The sequence below is a fragment of the Zea mays genome, chromosome 5 (assembly GCF_902167145.1).
Source record: "Zea mays cultivar B73 chromosome 5, Zm-B73-REFERENCE-NAM-5.0, whole genome shotgun sequence".
Classification (NCBI taxonomy): domain Eukaryota; kingdom Viridiplantae; phylum Streptophyta; class Magnoliopsida; order Poales; family Poaceae; genus Zea; species Zea mays.
In genome coordinates, this window is record NC_050100.1 from 219,522,755 (window position 1) to 219,528,754 (window position 6,000).

Genomic DNA, 6,000 nt, shown 5'->3' on the forward strand with positions numbered 1-6,000 from the left:
AGGTAAACGGGTGGGAAGTACTCATCACAGCAAGAATGTGATGACCACATCAAGACCTCTGGAGCTACTTCATATGGATCTCTTCAGACCCGTCGCCTACCTTAGCATCGGGGGAAGTAAGTATGGTCTTGTTATTGTTGATGATTTTTCCCGCTTCACTTGGGTATTCTTTTTGCAGGATAAATCAGAAACCCAGGGGACCCTAAAGCGCTTTCTAAGGAGAGCTCAAAACGATTTGAGCTCAAGGTGAAAAAGATAAGAAGCGACAACGGGTCCGAGTTCAAGAACTTACAAGTGGAGGAGTACCTTGAGGAGGAAGGAATCAAGCATGAGTTCTCCACTCCCTACACACCATAGCAAAACGATGTGGTAGAGAGGAAGAACATGACGCTTATCAACATGGCGAGGACAATGCTTGGAGAATTCAAGATGCCCGAGCGGTTTTGGTCGGAAGCTGTGAACACAGCTTGCCACGCCATAAATCGGGTCTACCTTCATCGCCTCCTCAAAAAGACCTCGTATGAACTTCTAACTGGAAGAGCTCAACAACTTCAAGCGAAATGAAGTTTGGACCTTGGTGCCACGTCCCAAGCAAAACGTTGTGGGAACAAAGTGGGTGTTCCGCAACAAACAGGACGAGCACGGGGTGGTGACAAGGAACAAGGCTCGACTTGTGGCAAAAGGTTATGCCCAAGTCACAGGTTTGGATTTCGAGGAGACTTTTGCTCCTGTGGCTAGGCTAGAGTCTATTCGCATTTTGTTAGCTGTTGGAACTTGCTCTCAGTTGCAAGGGGATCCAACAAGGGGGAACAATAACGTCAACAGGGTTCTCGTGCAAGATGGCAATAGCTCTGTTAATCTGCGCCCTCACGGGCACTGTGTGGGGGTATTTATAGGTGTCTGAGCGCCCAGCGCCTTGTGTTAAGGATGCATGTGCCCTCGGATACCTAGATTATCCCCAGAATATTCCCATAAAGCAGGGTTACAGACTGTAATTACAGGAATGCCTTTGCAAATTAGGCCTGTAACACGCAGCGGCCACGCGGGGCCTGTTACAATGGGCCGGATCACACGTGGGCCTCTGAGCTGGACGAGGCCGCTTGGTGGGATGACGATGTCGCAGGCCTTCGTCTGGCGCCGTATCAGCGAAGGCCTGCTTTGTCTCCGTCGGACCAGCGACTGACAGCGAAGGCCTGCTTTGCCTCCGTCGGACCAGCGACTGCAGCGAAGGCCTCGAGCGAAGGGTGGCGTCTTTGCCTTCGCCCCAACATTTGCCCTCCGAGAGACCAGTTCGACAAAGTCACCTGGTGCCGAAGACGTCGCTAGATGGCGGAGACGCTGCCCTCGCTTGAAGTGGTTCCGCGGGGGTTTTTGACATGACTGTTGATTGACACCGTACTGTTGGATTGCGGGTTTCCCGAAGCGCTGCGCCCTGTCGGATTGCGGGTTTCCCGAAGAGCCGCGCCCTGTCTATAAAAGGGGGCGGGGTCGGTGCTTTTTGAACTTCACTTTCCGCGCTCGGTGCAAACCCTAGCCGCCTTTTTCCACCGTCTTACTGCTCGTCTGCCCGCCTTGCTTTTGTTCGCCGGAGATCTGGCTCGAGTGAAGCAGACCGCCCGCCGCCGTCGACGGTACGTAGCGATGCCGACCTCCTCTTCTTCTGCTGTTGGTACACCGCCAGCCGACGCCTCGCCGCCGGTATACGCCTCGTCTGAGGAGACACAGAGTAGTTTGGTGGCGGAGGAGTTGCGCGCCGGCGATTCTGTGAATTTTGGCGTGTCGCGGATGTCGTCGGTCCGCGTGCAAGATATGCAGCGGCTGGGTTACTTTGGCGGTGGAGTCGCTCGTGTCCCGGGGACGGAGGAAGTCCCCGAGCCGGAGGGCGAGTTGGTTGTGTTCGAGGCGTTCTTCGCCGCCGGTCTCCGCCTGCCTGCACACCGGTTTGTTGGCGAAGTACTGCGGAGGTTTAACGTTCAAATACATCAGTTGACTCCGAATGTCGTGGTGGCTCTGTCGAAGTATGTCTGGGCGACGACTTCGTACGGCGGACAGCCATCAGTCGAAGTCTTTGTGAAGTACTATTGCCTGCACTGGCAGAAGAGGATGATTGGAGATGAAGTTGCCCAGTTTGGGTCCTGTACGTTTACGCCGAAGACCGGCAAGACCACGATGCAGGTAGTCGAGTTGGTTCCTTGCGCCCGCAACAAATGGGGCAACTGGAATGAGTTTTGGTTTTACGTCGCTGAGGGTACCGTCGAAGACCATGAGGGGCTCCCCGTGTTCGAGATGTGTTCACATTTTTACTCAGCATACCCGTCCTTTGAGGTGGCGGAGGGGGATGCGGACGAAGGGGCCCTTCGGTGCGCCGCCGGCCTGAGCAGTGGGCGCGATTTGGTTGAAGAATTTGTGGCGTACTGGATTTGGCCCTTGGCGCATGGCTGGGCGTTGGGCGAAGTGTGCCCTCGCCAGATGCCTTCCCATGGTGGGAAGATGGTGCGAAGTCCTGCCTTCGCACTGAATCTGCAAAACCGCGATCCGGCCGCCTTTGTGCGTGAGGCGGAGGACGGGGCGGTGCGGCTCGTTGGTCGGTACGTGCCGAGGACAGAGGGCCAATGTAGCTGGGATATCCGCGGGTCAAACGACCGTTTGAACAGGGTTTTTGAATTGAATCAACTGCCGTATGGCGGCTACCCCGGCCAAGACGATGTGGACCGCCGTGGGAAGAAGCCGGTGGTGGAGGTCGGAGACGATCCTGCGCTGGCGGCCGCCCCATCCTCTAAAAAGAGGAAATTAGGTACTGCTATGGGAGGACTTGGGGTTTCCGATGGTTTTGCTAGAGAGCTGATGAGGACTTGCGCGGCCCCGGGGGGAAGGATGTCTTCGCCCGAGCTCTGGGAGTCTTCGGCGCGGATGCTGAGGGTTACCGGGGGTTGGTGGCCTAGGAATGTTCCTGTCCCCCGCGCGACCGGCGAAGACTTTTTTACATCTCGCATGGTTCGTGAATGGAAAGTGTTTCCTTACGGGCGGAATATTGCTGCTATTGTGTCGGCAGTGATGGACAAGGATCGCCAGGGAGCTGCACAAAAGCGTCAGGCGGTTGTCAGGCTTCATGAAGCCCGGTCGAAGAGGCAGCGGGGGGCTGTGAAGGCTGCTGCCCCTAGCGGAGGCAAGCCGCCGCTGACGGGGAAGCCGGGCGGCCCTGTATCTAGCAAGGCGCCGGAGGCGGCGGCAGGCGCCGGTGGTTCCAAAGCGCCGAAGGCTGTGCCGCCGTCCAGCAGGGTGTCGGAGGTCGTGAAGGCGGCCCGAGAGTTGCCGTCGTCGGGCAAGCGCGTCGCCGACTTCGCCACTGATATCAATGTGGAGGACTATCTTGGTGGTAAGCCCTTGGCTCGTTTTTTTTAATTCGTTGAAACGTTGCAGGGTCGGACGAGGGCCAGCTTGCTATTGTTGCGCCTGCCACAGCGACCGTGGCGGCTGCCGTAGTGCCGAAGGCGAAGGGCGGTGCTCTTAGTGCCGGAGGCGAGATGTCGGCACTGGCGGCCGTCAGGGATGAGGCGGGCGCTGCGTCCCGCCGGCTGAAGGAGGTGACGGAGGCGCTAAGTCAGGTCCGCTGAGTTAGACTCCGTTTCTTTTTTTTCTTTTTTTCTTTTTTTTCTCGGTCTTACGTGTGTTCTGCAGGTGGCTGACTTCGCCAACCGCACGGCGTCGGGGGCCCTCACGGCAGTTGTGTCTGCCGAAGTCGAGAGACTTCGGACGCAACATGCGGACGCTGTCCGTGAAAAATCGGCCACCGACAGCAAGTGCCACAAGCTGGCGGACAAGGTGGCCGCGCTGGAGGGGGAGAAGGCTGACCTCCGGCGCCAATTGGCGAGAGAGAGGAGGGAGACCAACGAGGCCCTCGCCAAGGCGCAGGCTGCGCAGGTGGAGGCCAATCTGGCTCGGGCAGAGGGCAATCTTGCCAGGGAGCGCGCCGAGCAGCTGCAGGAGCGGCTCATCGCCCTAGAGAGCCGCGTGGAGAGGGCCGAGGTCGCGACGCGCGCGGAGGCCGAACGGACGCGCAAGCAGCTTATGGACTCGTACCATAAGCTGGGCGCGCGGACTGGTGACTTCGAAGTGCCGGACCGAGAGTCCGGACTTCGCTGCCTGGAGTGGGTACAGGAGGAGTTACAGGCGCTCCCCACTATCGTGGAGGGGTTCATGTCGTATGCCTCCCTGGTCACCTGCGAGGGGGCGATGAACGCGCTCTCCCGCGAAGGGTGCCGGCACTTCGAGGTCTTCGACCAGGCCAATGAAGACTTTGAGCGAGATATCTACAAGGTTGAAGACCCCGTAGTGAAGGAATCCGCCAGTGCCATCTATGACCGGATGTGGGGTCCGCACGGTTGCGAGGTGGTCAGGGAGCGGGCCGAGCCGGCGAGGGCTCAGGTAACGTTTGGCGTTTGTTTGGCGTTTGCTGGATGTGGGCTATGTGTGGGTTCGCTGAATTTGTGTGTTGTGTCTTAGGCGGCGCGTGGCGAGAGAGTGGATGACTTCGGGGCGTTGAACAGCACGCTGCCCGACCCGGAGTCGATCCCGGTGGAAGCTGTGTCCGTGGCCGCCCTGGAGGCGCCCCCGGAGCCTGCGGAAGGCGCTCCGGATGCCCCCGCATCTGCTGCGGCCGGCGGGGACCTGCTCCCAAAGACCGCCGAAGGCGCGCCTGATGCCCCCGCAGCCGCTGCGCCGAGGGCTGAAGATCCTGCAACGATGGCGGTGGAGGCGACAGCGGAGGCAACGGCGGAGGCTCCCGCAACGGCTGGGTCTTCGCAGGTGGCGTAGTGGGTGTAGATAGTTAGGGAATTTTGTATATGTTGCTGAATTTTGGTTGCTGCGCAGGTTCAAGATTTTGGGCCTGCGCACGCAACCGCCACTACTAATTTTTGGGCGGCTTCGACCGTGGATGGTGGTAATAAATGTGATGGGTCTGCAACTGAGTTTTCTGATTTTGCTGACTCTGGGAGCTCAGTTGAGTGGACTGAGGAGTCGACGGAGGAGGACTTGGACTATTTTGCGGCCTTGGATGTGGCAGCGGCAGAGGCTTCGCCGCGCACTACCGACACAGGTGATGTGCCTGGTCCGAGCACCGGGCGCCGGCGGCGAAGGGCGGTTGCGAAACGTAGAGTGAGTGGGGCGGATGGAGATCAGCTTCGTGTGAGTAGGGCTGGCCGGCAGGAACTGTTGTCTTTGCCAGCCACCGTGAGTATGGGTGAGGGGGAATTGCGAAGTCTCTTTGCGGGTGAGGAGCTTAGGATAATGTTATTTAATTATAGGGAGATGGGAATTATTCCTAAGGTTGAGCCGATGTAGAGTGTAGTGCCCTCGCTTGTACATGTGTAAAGGCTTGTGTGATGAGGTTGTGTGCCCCCGCACACTTGGCTATGCTTGCGAAGGCGTTATGTACTTGGTCTGGTGTGTTTTGTTATGCTGTGCTGGTCCGGCTGCACCCTTGGGCGACTTATGCACGGATAGTCTTCGCGGTAGATTTAGGTTTTTTCGCACTTGTGGTAGTCCGGCTGCACCCTTGGGCGACTTCTGCACGGATAGTCTTCGCGGTAGACTTCGGTTTTTCGCACTTGTTGTGCTAGTCCGGCTGCACCCTTGGGCGACTTCTGCACGGATAGTCTTCGCGGTAGACTTCGGTTTTTTCGCACTTGTTGTGCTAGTCCGGCTGCACCCTTAGGCGACTTCTGCACGTATAGTCTTCGCGGTAGACTTCGGTTTTTTCGCACTTGTTGTGCTAGTCCGGCTGCACCCTTGGGCGACTTCTGCACGGATTTGTCGCACGCGAGGGTGGCTAGCGCTGAGCCTCGCGGTGACCTCGTATTGGTCGAATGTCGAAGGCCGTCGTTGCGGTCTTTTTTCGACGCATGTTTTTGCGGGGGATTTTTCAGACATATATTACATGGCTCCGCCTCGTTAAAAACCTCACCCCCGGGAGGAAAAGAGTGCGGACCAGAATTAGAT